The 14,348-nt window shown below is 42.2% G+C and overlaps 1 long non-coding RNA gene across 1 annotated transcript in view; it reads left to right on the top strand.

Annotated features, from left to right (window-relative positions):
- The window catches only part of LOC308464911, a 45,516-nt gene that overhangs the window by 8,441 nt on the left and 22,727 nt on the right, over positions 1 to 14,348 (top strand). The window lies entirely within an intron of this gene.

Raw genomic sequence — 14,348 nt, 5'->3', positions numbered from 1 at the left:
CCTCAGTGCAGATTGGGACCACATTCCAGAATAGGGTCTCTATGGCTGCTTTTCCTAAAAATTGTTATTTATTAAATTTCTGTTTATTAGACTTCCGGGGTGGCGCCATCGGCAATGGCGGATTCCCTCTGAACTGGAGGGACCAGCTCCACGGGAATCGGGTCTTTTCCACTACGGCGAAGCGGGGACCCATTCAAAAATCACAGGCGGATGAAGCCTGTGACCATGGGACTCGGCGGGCACCTTTAGCGCCCCCCCCAACCTGCAAAGGAACCCACTAACCGGCTCCAGAGTGAAGAGGGGGAAGTGGCGCGGTGCTGAGAGTCAACTGCTTCTTCCGTGGAGCGAAGCCGCACAGCCGTTGCCGGAGAGCGCTGCCTTTTTCCTGGGACAATTTGGCTTTTAAAACAACCACCCGTGAGTACTTAAGCTTCGGACAATTGGACTCTAAACAAGGACTTGCGAGCAGAAAGGAAAACTGGACTTAAAAGTTTAATTTAATTTGGCACTGAAACGGGAAGGTCTAAACAGGAAGTCAGCCTTCCGTTTCTTTGTAGATAGATTAAAGCTGCGGCCCAGCAGGAACATGAACTCTTGGATTTGACAAATGAACTTGGAAAAAGCCAGATTTGGAAAGATAAAGTTTGGTTTGGTTTGGAAATGGGGGGTTGGATAGACCCCCCTATGCAGGGAGGTTTGGACTTTTCGAATCTGGCAATGGGCCGTGAGATGTTTGGGGTTGTGGGGGCTCTCAATTTTGGAGGGTCTTTGAAACATGTTCTTAAATACCACATGGAGCTTAGTGGGGACTATGGAAAAGGGGCTGATTTGTCGAGAAGGGTCAAAAGCATTGTCAAGCTGGAGTTCCCAAGAGTGAAAGAAGTAGGAGATAAAGGAAAATATAGCTATAAATATGAAGAAGAGCTGCGGAAGGGACATGGAAGAGACTTAAGGGCCTCGGACATAAGGTTACCAGGTTAATGCGCTAGATTGATGGGATAGAAAGGACTGACAAAACCCGGGTCCAGGAGGAAGAGACGCTGGATGAAGATTGGATTGTTATTTCTTTTATTATGATTGTTTTATAAAATTGATGAATGTTAGAAAAATGTTGGAACGAAATTATTTGGCTTTAGCAAAAATGTTTAAAGAATTATGTAAGAATATTATGGTTATGAGAAATTGGTAAAAATAAGATTTAAGTTTTTTAAGTTTTAAGGTTTTCATAGTAAGATAAGATTAAAATAGATTAAGGTAAAGTAATGACAGAATATTATGAAATATGGAAAGGATTTGCTGTGACAATTAATAATCAGGATACAAAAAAAGGGAGGAGGAGGAGGTCAAAGAAAGAAGGTAATGACAGTTAAGGATATGAGAATATTGGATTTGTTTTTAAATATTTGTGGTACATTTTTGTTTTTTAATTGTGTCATGTTATTTTTTGATTTTGATTTTTATTAATCTGTATTGTTTGACTGTGGTTTGTATTTTCTTTGTTTTTTCTTCCTTTTTTTCTTTTTTGTTCTCTTTTGTAATTTTAAAATTTTCAATAAATATCATTTTTAAAAAATTCTGTTTATTAAATTATTATTTATTGAATTTCATCAGATGATCACAGGGCAGTTTACAATATAAAACCACAAAAAATGTATATAAGAAGCAAACACATACAACCACCCACCCACCTTGCCCCGTGGTCAGCCATGTATGCTTTAAAAGATGCATAACTAATGTACAGTGGTGCCTCGCAAGACGAAATTAATCCGTTCCGCGAGTCTCTTCGTCTTGCGGTTTTTTTGTCTTGCGAAGCACGGCTATTAGCAGCTTAGCGGCTATTAGCGGCTATTAACGGCTTAGCGGCTTTAAGAAAAAGGAAACAAACTCGCAAGAACTCGCAAGACGTTTCGTCTTGCGAAGCAAGCCCATAGGGAAATTCGTCTTGCGGAACGACTCAAAAAACGCAAAACCCTTTCGTCTAGCGAGTTTTTCGTCTTGCGAGGCATTCGTCTTGCGGGGCACCACTGTAATGTGTAGTTTGGCTGAAGAAGAGATGTTCACTTTACACTATTCAGGATAATAATAATAATAATAATGCATAACAGGTGCAACAGTGATGCTGAGCTTCTACTTCAGTGGAATAGCGTTTAAAATATTCAGTGACAGTTTGTGGAACAGCAGGTGAATGAAACAGAAAATGAAGCAACAGGTTTTCCCAATTCTTACCAAAAATGGTGGAGATTGTGAAACCAAGCCTGCATGCAGATTTACCTAGAAGTTAGCTCTACTAAGCACAATGGGGCTTATGTCTAGCTAAATATGTATACAACAGCATTGAATGGTTTTGTAATGAACATCTATTTTTACCATAAAATTATATGCATCTATTGTGGGATTTTGGATATATTGTGTATATATATGCGGGAGAACACGTCTTGATTCTTCCTCCTAGAGTGAAATGGCTTAATAAGGAAAATAATAGAAGGATTTGTATTTAAAAAATAAATAACACGTAAGAAGGTAGTTGAAAACACTTCTGATGCATTTATAAAAGTAAGTTGTATTAAAATAAATCCCAGTACATTTAAAAAAAAACACATTCCATACTTTAAAAAGCTACTTTTAAGATGGGAATTAAGCATTTTAATTGCACAGGGATTTATCAAAGCATTATCAGTACAAAAGAAATTCTTTTTCTCGTGCATTAGTTGCATACTAATTAACACAGTTTGATCTTCTCTAGATGAGCATGTTCTGAATTATTACAAATGGGAGAAAAGCGGTCTGTATACACAATATTATTTTATAGCATTTATTAAGAAATTGGAGTTTTTAATTGCTCCTTCAGATGTCTCAGAAACAGATGAAAAAGGACTCCAGCAATAAACACACTTCATGAGGTTGCATGTACTATTTCCCACAATATTATTGAAGTTAGGTGTGTTACACGCTATCAGTTTCAATTAAGTCATGCTTTCCACTTCTAAAGATTCAACCTCAGAGAACTTTACCTGGGGAAAAGCCCAGTGGGGCTTACTTATGTGAAGACATATAACTAAAGTAAAGACCTCTTGAATTGAGGTGTTATTCAGAAAGGCCTTGACCCTGGGAAGGTATATGTGTGTAATCTATCATCTCAAACACACAATTTGCCATATGTGTAGTTCATGTGGCTGCCGACAGATCTGTGAACTGCTGTGTGACAAGAGACCACTTCAAGTAAGTTCATCCACGCAAATATATACCTATCATGAGAGCCACAGCAATTCCTACATAGAGTTTAATGACCGCTGTATGCTGTGCACATATAAAGAAAAAACCTTCAGACATTCTGGACTGTAATCCACAGCTATTTAAATACTCATAAAATTCTTTCTTAAAAAAATCCCTGCTCTGTTATTACCCAATCAGTAAGTATATTATAGTTTAATCATTTGTATGAGCTCTGACTAATATATGAGCAAGGTGCATGTAACTATGCCTTTCTTTTAGTCAAGTTCCATCAGAAAAATGCACCATTTTAAACTAGTGAATAAATTATGCAATAATTATAATCAAATAGAAAGCTGGGGGAGGCGGGTTTCTCCTGAACGCTTAGCATCAAAAGATTCAACCCTCACCCCCCCCCATTTTTTTGCTTTTTCAAATACAAATTTTCTGTAGTCTCCCGAGTCCATTCAGCACCACATTAAAGCTTCGAAAATGTGTGCACTACTAGGAACAAACCATTAACCTCAAGGAATCATAGGTCACAGCATGAATGGCAATCACCGGCATACTATGAGTTCCTAGCACTGAGAGTCAATGGTTTAATTAAACAAGATTTGCATGCTGCATGTAGATCACACACTGTGAAACACCTTGAGGCCAAGGCTGTCAGTATAATGTTTCATGGGATTGTGCTTAGCCTTCTGGCTGTTAGCAATGGCCATGGGAAAACAAAAGGTGCTGGCTCAGAGCAGAGAGTCGATTCAAACAGGAACGGCAGCACACAACACGCAGACAATCCTCTCGAGGTTTGATTGTGTATTTTGAAAGGAACTTAACATACTGAAGTAGTCAGGAGAACATGCCCTATAACAATTTTGAATTGTCGCTGAACTGAGGCGCAGCTTATGCACACAACCGCAGTGCTTAATTTCCTCCAAACAATACACCTCAGGATTGCACTTCAGTGACTGACTAGTGCTGGAAGGATACGCATGTCAGCACAGGATTGCAAGGATTTCTGCAATTGTACCTTCCCTGTTGGGAAACAATGAGAACAGGGTGATCACTGCAACTTCATCTAGTCAAAAAGGTGTATCTTCAGGTTAAAATATGGCAGTTCAGCACCATATGTGCTATTATTTTCAAGATCAATGTGTCAAGCATTGCCATCTAGGTCCAGTGTTTGCTAGCTTTTATGCATGTTAAGAAGCTGTCCACAATAAGCCATTATTATAGAAACAGATGGGGAGTATGGCCTTGATATTCTCACCTTCGTTTAATAGATGACTTTGCTAAAACTTGTCTTCTTTTGTCCCAATTCAGCAAAAGATTTATCTGTGTTGCTTATGCACACGGATTGAAATTTATCTTAGTACATAGTTCTGCATATGTAGTGGTAGGCTGTGTGCAACTGGTGCTCAACCTCTGAAGATTCCCAGTGATACCTGTTAGGATTTTTGTTCTGTGTTTGCAGTCATGGGATTGTTGTCTATCACATGACGGGGTATGTTTTCATTCCACAGTGTGGGAAGTGACGGAGACAGGATGTTTTGTGTTACTATATTCCGGAATGTAGGATTATTGTCCCTTGTTCTTTCCCTTTGCTGACTGATGAGAAAGAGGAAGGAGCTAAGTCAGAATGCTTCAAGTGTATTATATGTAAATAAAGTAGATTAGCCAAGATGCTGTGCTACTGGGTCTGTTACGCGAACCGCCAATACCCTGCAGGTTCCTAAGTCTGCTGATGCTTCTTGGTATTGGTCACTGTGATGTTTGGATTGGAGAAAGCTTTTAAAGCTCCCGAACGAACGACCAGGAGGGAGAGAACATGCCAGTTGGCCTACAGAGTAAAGAGTGGAGTGGGATGGATGACCTTTTTTGACTTGATGGCCACATTGAGAGTCAGCTCTCTGAGGGTCAGATGGTTGGACACAAGCACACTCTCAGAGTACATAGACACTTAGTGAGAGGGGGATTGATACAGGCAGGCAGGTGCATAGACATTGGCACATGTAGTCAAGAAGGTGCATGCACACACCTTCAGCAGAGGAAGATATACAGGCCGGCAGGCAGATACACACATTAAGGCAGGTGGACACACACACACACACACATATTCAAGGACTTTTCCATCACCCTCTCCTTACTTACAGACAGAGGGGGTGATCTGCTATGGCGCTTCATGTAGTTTTGCACCAATGCCTGATGAAGAGATACAATCTCCAACCAGGGTTTTCATGACCTGGCTAAATGCTTTGTGTGCATTCTGTTAGCTTTATACTTCAGCTGCGCTTGAGAATAATAGCCAACATTAGCAGATGGCTGCCAAGAGCATCTGCAACAAAGAAGACTAAGTAGAACTTTTGGGTTTTCTAACAAGTCCCAGTTGACAGAAAAGTGTGCACAAGTACCTGAGGGCACATGAGGAAGCCAAATGAAGGTAACAGAATACTTAAACAGGGTTTGGTATCTTTCTCTTTTTCAGAGGAGAGATCATTGGAGATGTGGCATTTTGTAACATTTGGGTTTATTTATAAATATGGGAAGAGAACATAGGTGGAGGCAAACAGCTTAAGCGCTCCTTCAAACAGCAGGTCCCCTGCCCTGGGTCAGGTCCCCAGAAAGAGGCTTCTGCATCCAAGTAGGTGACTTCAGCTCACAAGCCCTCTCTCTTTCCTTCCTTCTCCCTGCCTACTTCTGTTTCTGATTCCAAAAAATATGTCTATTTTTCCTATGTACAATTCATTGGTTAGGGTGTGTATGTTGAGGGTGGATGAGTCATCTTCTCTGGGATCAGATGGATTTCTCTGTTCCATGAATAGGGAACCTGTAACCCCCCCCCCCATTCCCATCATCCTTCACTATTGGCTATGCTGGCTGGGGCTGGTCGGGGTCTAACAACACCTGGAGAGAGACAGGTCTCCCCATCCCTGCTCTTACTTGGAATATTCCATAAAAGCCTCCCATTTTTCTAGGATTTAGCTTCCTTAAGGAGCCATCACAAAGCTATAGGCATTCTTTTGCCTGACAAAGGATGTAAACAGGCTGGTTTTCATAAAGCAATGCTCTGAGCTTTGTCAATTCTATCAGCAGGACTGGCTTCTGTTGATCCCAGGATCTCAGTTTGCTGTTGCTTGTCCCTCCCTTCTGTTGCTGGTTTCTCCTGTCTACTCATAAGAAATGCCAACATCAGGCTTTTTCAACCTCAGCCCTCCAGATGTTTTTTGCCTACAACTCCCATGATCCCTAGCTAGCAGGACCAGTGGTCAGGGATGATGGGAATTGTAGTCTCAAAACATCTGGAGGGCTGAGGTTGAGGAAGCCTGGCTAACATCGTTGAAGGAATTTTGGGTCTTGTGGCACTTGAGAAAGCCTTCTTACACAAGCTCTCTCTTTCTCCTAACAACTGTTTTTCAGAATATTGCTTTTTCGGCTGCAGCAGGTTTCACAAAATCTTATTAGACATGGATACCCTATATAGATAAAGGGAAATAAGTTAGCATAAACAGCCACGAGCATTATTTACAATTTAGACTCAGTTTTTCTTCTTCATGGTAGTCTGCTTGTAATTCAGGCTGTGGAAATAAAAGTGAGTCCATTTCTCCCATTTATTTAAAGCAAAACTCAACAAACCTGCTGCACCTGGGACTGGAAAGTGCAGCTGAATGGGACACAGCTGTGGGCACCCACCTTGGGATTGCCCTTAAAAAACAAGCCTAGAGACAGCAGACTAGAAAGATGGCTGCTGTTTCCCGGAACTCTTCTCATTCTGAGATGTTTGCAGGTGAGCTGAGAGTTTGTTTGGACCCTGGGTGAGATCCCGGAGAATAAGTAAGAGGAAGGATGTGTCAGAAGGAAATTGAATTGATACTGATTTTTATATATAAGTAACTTTGCATTAATGCAGCTTCCCTTCCATTTCCTTTCCCTGTGCACACCATAAATTTTCTTTGAACCCCCAGAACATTTTTAGGGGGCGTGCAGGGAGATGAGAGGGAAAGTTAGTTCCATTGCGTACCCCCAAGTGCTTGTGCTTGCCGAACTGTTCAGTTGGATGCCACCTTTTGTAAGCCAAGGTTACCCCCTGCTTCCATCCTTGACCCACAAATTGTGATGGGTGCTACAGTTGATGACATCTCAGAGTGTTTACCCAGTTACTTGATCCCAGGAGGGAAGTGTGGTGATGAGAGATTAGTAAGCACTATTATGCATAAGGCTCTCTGGACTGGTTCAGTTTGCATCAGGTTTCTGTACAGACGTGTTCTTTCAGGCAGTGTTTGTTCCCCTCTTCAAATGTAGCCCAGTTTCATTCTAAACTACTTTGCTGACAGGAAAAATGACTGAAATTAAATGAAATGACTTGTGAAGACTCTGCAACAAAGGAAACACTTGTTCGTCATGAGGCATATCTAGTGCATAAATCATAGAGAAATGTCATCCTGAAAGCCTGTATTCTTTCTGAAAAGCTTCATTACAATGAAGACAATATACAAAGCAGAAGCAAAGAAAAGCTGCTAAATAACAGGTAATAGTAATAAAATCTCAATAAAATCCCATTATCCAGATGCTGATTATCTGAGGGTGCAATCCACTGAAGAAACCCCAAGTGTTAAGGAAATTAAAGGAAGTACGCATAACAGCTTAATTTGCATGGAAGTGGCTATGGTGATTGGCTTGGTTGGTTGTGGCATTTGGAATATTTTAGCTGGCAGGGCTGATACTCACTAATAATGGGCTCGTAATACAGATTTTTGCTATTCAGAATACTCATTTTTATTACGACTTAAGTCACCCTTACCCTGACCTTCTCACTCTCTTCGTAATTAATAATGAGACATATTTTGAGCTAATGCCCACTTTTGCATTTGCAAGGCCAGCATTCAACAAACCAGGCTAGTGAGGCTCATAGCTGCTGTTTGATTATGCTCTGAATATTTTTTATCTGTGCTTTGGGCAAGTCCACATATGGGCAGGATCTCAAGTTAGCCTCACTCCTAAATAAGATCTGTGGTCCCTCTTTGCATCCAGCTTGTCTCCAAGGCTGGATGAGGAAGGGCCTTTGCTCTGGAGGATCCCTGCCCCCCATTTCCTTCCTCTCTTGGAAACCATCTCATTTGCTTCATTTAACCCTTTGTGGGCCAAGGAGCAAGCTCTCACTGAGAACCCAAGGGCTGCAATCCTATACATCGACTTCTTTGGAAATGGTGGGGTGGGGGCACCTACCTTTCAGTAAGCAGGAATGAGTTTGTGCATTCACAACAGGTTCCAATGAATGTAATAGTTACACCGGGCAGCTGGAAGTTGATACAACACTGTAGAAGTGAGATGAAAAGAATTGAGAAGCCAGGGAATGCAGGAAGCATTGATGGCTAGGGGCATGTAATTAGATAAGGGAATGTAAAATGCAAGTGTGTATTTCAGGCATAGGCAAACTTGGCCCTCCAGATGTTTTGGGACAATAACTCCCATCATCCCTGACCACTGATCCTGTTAGCTAGGGGTGATGGGAGTTGTAGTCCCAAAACATCTGGAGGGCTGAGTTTGCCTATGCCTGGTGTATTTGGTAAGCATCTAACTGTAAATTAGGGTTTTATCTCTTAGAATTTTCCCAGGATCAGGGAAATCTAAGTTGACTGTAAAATCAACTGCGGGGTGGATGCTGCATGAGGGAAACATGTGGATGACACCTTAAACTGGCTTCAAATATGCAGTAAATACACAATAGAACTTGGTGTGGATGAGCAATTGGTCTCATTGATACATAGCCCTTTCCTTCCTCAAAGCTACAATGTCGTTTAGTCTTAGCATCCCTAGTGCATGTGTTGTGGCTGTTGTTGTTTTAAGCATTTTTTTATCCCTCATAAAAAGTAACAACTAAAATTAAAACCATGGAATAGCCTGGTGCATGTGTTTGCCTCTCCAATCATAATCCAAGGCCATGGTGTCACTGGGATTTATACTGCATTTCCATGGGGAAGCGTAGAAGCTGAGGATGTGCACTGCTTGAACAATACCACCAATATATTCAATTGCACAGTGGCTCAGTAGCTTATGGAGGGCAATAATTGTTTGGACTTACTCAGGTCAAATAGAACAGAAGCAATTCCCACCACCTAAGAGCCGGAAGAGGAGGTAGGCCGCAAAAACTCCAGAACACATCACTGGGGGAAAAAGCTCCTCTGACAAGAGCTCAAAACCGTCTGGCTCATTAAAGCCACCCTTTGCAGTGTCAGGAGTTCTGCATTCTATGATGTACTGAAGGGCAAGTTCATTGATGATGATGGGCATTAAATTCTACCTCCTCAGAAGTTGTTAGACAAGCCTTCCCATCATTGCTGACCACTGACTATGCTGGGTATGGCTAATGGGAGTGGTAGTCCCCATAAATGCTGTCCGCAGCCTTTCACCAGACACTGCAAAGCTGCGAATGACCACAAAGGAGGCAGAATCTACCAGTTTCTAATCCCTCTGAAGGACAATTGGCGGTTCTTTTTAGCCATAAGGATTAGCTGTCAGGAGCTTAAAGGAAGCCAATTCACTTCTTACTCCCCCCCCCTTCTGTTTTTTCTTTTCCAACTGATACTCATCGTTCCATAGCTCCTGGAGACTGCTGAGCATGGGGATGTTTTTCTATTGAACGTGGCTCCTTATACCTCCCTTGTGTATGTAGAAACTAACATCTTATTTGGTGGCGATTTGTTTTGCTTCCAACTTGATAGGTGCTCAATCATTGTGAGTTTGCAGTTATTATGTAATAAGTGAGACATACAACAACAACAACAACAACAACAACAACAACAACAACATGCTACAAATAATCAGAGGGTGCTTTAAAAGTTCTAGTTTAGGATTGCCCAACATGGTTGTCAGGAGAACTCCAACCATGGGTCTTTGAGAATTATGTAACCACTTTCAAATTGTACATTTCTGCAGTAGCATAGAATCATAGAATTGTAGAGTTGGAACGGACCACAAGGGTCATCTAGTCCAACCCCCTGCAGTCTTTTTGCCCAGTGTGGGGCTTGAACCCAGAACTTGAGATTAAGAGTCTTATGCTCTACTCACAGTGCCATCACACAGTATGTTAACTTTATGTGTACATTACAAGCTGGAAGAGAGATGTGTTTATAGTGCTGCCTCCCAATATCAAATCCTCTTTAACAACTCCATGTTGTGTACAAAAAGCCCAAAGCAAAATGGTGCATGTGTGTAGAAGCTCCTGCTCACATATAGTGTTTGTGTGTGATGGTGTCCTGATCCTGCAGGACTGCTACACATGGGCAGGAGTTGGCATATTGGGCTTTGCATATAGACACCCATGTGCAGCTGCTAAAGAAGATCTGATGGGGGCAGAGCGGAAAGCATGGCTCCAGTTCTGGTTTGGACATGGTTATGCCACAGACACAAGCAACATATACAGAGGGCTTGTGTCTTTCAAATTTCCACAGGGCTTGTCTTAGCGTTTTAAAAGAGGACATCTGTATGGTATAGAACAGGCACGTCCAACTCCCAAGAGACTGTGATCTACTCCTAGTATAAAAAAAACTGGCAGTGATCTACCCAAGGTGGCAACTAACTGGGGGGAGATTTGCCCAGAGTTGTTGAGCTTTTTTGGGAGGAGAGGCATGAGTTGTTGAGTTTTTTGGGGGGAGCAAAGGTAGAGGAGCTGCTTTTCCATGATCACTTTCTCTCATCCCGCGATCTACCTGGGGCACCCCAGCAATCTACCGGTAGATCACAATCTACCCGTTGGACATCCCTGGTATAGAATGTTGAATAGGACTAGGGAGAACCAGCTTCTAATGCCCACTTAGCCACAAAAGTTACTGGGTAAACCTGAGCTAGTCAGGGATTTTTTTTCAGGAGGAACTCACCCAAACTCAGTTCCAGCACCTCTCAGGTGGATGCCATTGCCATTCTAGCAGGAAAAAAGGAGGCTTTCATGGTGAGTTCTGGCACCTGTTTTTCTAGAAAAATAGCCCTGGCTCCAGTCATTCTTAGCCTGGCCCACCTCCCAGCACTTTTCTGAAAAATTAGGAAGACAACATGCACTTCCCTGAGCTCCTTTCAGGAAAAGCAAGATAAAAATGTAAACTATATAAAAAGAAAAAGAAAAATCTGGGAGCAGTAATTTAATCAGTGCCTTGTACAGTAGGGGAGAATTTTGATTCAGATCACAGCCATCCATCAAATTCTGAATTGTGCAAGGGAGTTCTTCAAACAATACTACAAAAACACATATTAGTGGAAAGTCCACATTAAAATTAATAGTGAAAACAACATACAAAAACTCATTATATTAGAGGAAATTGCTAGCAACAATGTCTTACATTACTCAAGCTACATAAAAATGTGTTTATTAGAAGAAATTTGCATTAAAATGCTGAAGTTTTTTTTGTGACAATTTAAAAAAAACACGCAAATTGCTGCGGAGGTGTGGAGAACTAAATTTACGATTGGAAAAATGAGAAACGGAGAACCTTCTATCCCTAACATGGACTCACAGAAGGACTTTTGATTTGGTTGAAGTGTCTGCTAACAGAAGGAAAGGGGAGGCAATTTTTGCTTTCAGTCCTACTTCCTATGCACCACCCTCCAAATATGTCCAGATTATTGGACCCGCCAAAAGAGGGTGGCAGGCCGTGCGAGGCATTGTAGGGAAAGAGTGAATTGGCAAAGAAAGCCACCTCTTGGATCAAAATTCCTTTCTTGCGTAGGGGCACCAATTGGATTCCATCTAATAGCTATATTTTAACCAGAATCTGTAGGCCACAGTTCCCATAATTAAGCTTTCTTGAATAATAGCAGCCATTCTGGGTTTGTTTATAACAAGCTGGATAATCTCCGGCAAAACAATAGCATGCAGACACAAATTGGAAAACAAGAGGGCATTGTCTGTGCTGTGCAACTGGAGGATTAGAATTCTCAAGTTTTTGATTTGGAGTTTATGGGAAAAGCTCGAATTTTAAACACCAGCAACAATGTTTCTGTGCTTTGCTGGCATTCTCTCAATGTAGTTCGTGTACTGCTTCAAGATACTCAGATGGCTGTATATTTTGCTTTCCCTGCGAGCAGCCAATTTGCAAGAAAGGGTCTAATATAAAAATTGCTATTTACTCTGAAGCAAGTGGTACAGTACATTATCACTTGACACTGATGTTGTTAGGAGGATAGCAAATCAATAATCAGTTCTCATTCAGTGACTTCGTAAACCATCAGCTTCCATCATTGTGAAGCTTGTTTCCATTTCTGCACAACCCTTATTGCCAGGCTAGCAACTGATTATTTTACAACAGACAGGGCTGATAGATGATCGAATGCATTTTTAATTACCTTTCTTGAAAATAAAACCAAGTGGTGAAAGGATTGAAACTTTGGACACTAACAGATGCATCGCAGATTTTTATAACTAAAGTGGCCAGAAGTGATAGTTTCTCAACTTTGTAGAACAAGACAAGGATTTAGAATTCATTAGCTGTGAATCTTGTTTGCTATTACCAAATGGCCTAGATGTGTGTATGTGCACTGAGATCCTTGGCATGTAAACTCTTCCATTCATCTCAATGGCTTGAATGCAAGTGGAGAAAAACTGTAGACCATGGGTAGTCAACCTTTTTATACCTACCGCCCACTAATGCTTCTTTCTTAATGGTAAAATTTCCTTACCGCGAACCAGTGCTTGATGGAAGGAGGATTCAGCTTGTGCCGTAGAACCCCCTACCACCCATCTAGAATCCTGAAACGCCCACTAGTGGGCGGTAGGGACCAGGTTGACAACTCCTGCTCTAGACCAGGCATAGGCAAACTGCGGCCCGCCAGATGTTGGGGACTACAATTCCCATTATCCCTGACCACTGGTCCTGTTAGCTAGGGATGATGGGAATTGTAGTCCCAAAGATCTGGAGGGCTGGAGTTTGCCTATCCCTGCTCTAGACAAATGCAAACACACACTCGTGAATGCTTATTATTGAGCCTACTTAGAAGGCATACTTTGCTGCCTTCATGCATTCTCACTATGCCACACAGCAGAGCTTTTCCATGTAGTGAGGGGCCTCTTGCAGTCTACCCTGAAGGAGGGGAGGAACCAGCAGTAGTTTGCTGTGACTTGTTTACAAAGCATTTTGAGGATAAAATCACTTCCATCTTGATTCTGTTGTTATAGCAGATTAATCTTATGGGGTGTCCTGAGCATTGTCTAGTCCTGTTGTGTTGGATGATTTTCAGTTGGTAAGGCTCAAAGATCTGGACAAAGTGCTTGGATCGGACAGGGTGACCACTGGTTCTCTGGACCCTTGCCCCTCTTGGCTGATAAAATCTCTCAAGGAGGGGACAGCTGGCTGGGCCAGGGAGGTGATTAATGCCTCCTTGTGAGAGGGGGTGGTCCCTGCCAGCTTGAAGGAGGCAGTGGTAAAGTCACTCCTTAAGAAACCCTACCTGGATTTGGAAAATCTTAAGTGATTAATGGGTGGTTGCCAACCTCCCTTTCTTGGGCAAGGTTGCAGTGGGCAGTTGCAGACTGGATGCAGGCACTCTTGGAGGAAGCTGATTCTAGATCTGTTTCAGACAGGGGTTAGGCTGCCCTGTTTGATGACCTCTGTTGGGAGAGAGACAGGTAAATGTGTTCCTGTCAGTTTTCCTTGACCTCTCAGTGGCTTTTGATACCATTGACAAGGCATCCTTCTGGATGTCTGTGTTAGAGTGGGCAGCACCACTTTGTAGTGGTTCTGGTCCTACTTGGATGGTCCTTTTCAGAGGAGGATGCTTGCGGAGTACTGTTCGGCCCCTTGGAGCTTTCAGAGTCTGATTCCTTGGAGTTCACTTTTATCTCCCATTCTGTTTAACATCTGCATGAAACCGCCAAGTTGGGTTATCCAGAGGTTTGGAATACGTTGCCAGCAATATGCTGGTGACACACAGCTCTCCTTTACATCTGCAGGTGAGGCAGTGAATGTGCTGGACTGTTGTCTTGCCTCGGTAATGGACTGGATGAGAGCCAACAAAGTGAAGCTCAATCCAAATAAGACTGAGGCACTGTTACTAGGTGGTTCCCTAGACCAGATGGATGAGGGGTTGTCTGCTTTTGATGAGGTTACACTCCCTCTGAAGGAGCAGGTATGCAGCTGGATCCATTGCTGTTG

The sequence above is a fragment of the Podarcis pityusensis genome (assembly GCF_964106645.2).
Source record: "Podarcis pityusensis genome assembly, chromosome: 1".
Lineage (NCBI taxonomy): Eukaryota > Metazoa > Chordata > Lepidosauria > Squamata > Lacertidae > Podarcis > Podarcis pityusensis.
The sequence above is the reverse complement of the archived record's forward strand: the minus strand, read 5'-3'. Positions and strand labels throughout refer to the sequence as shown.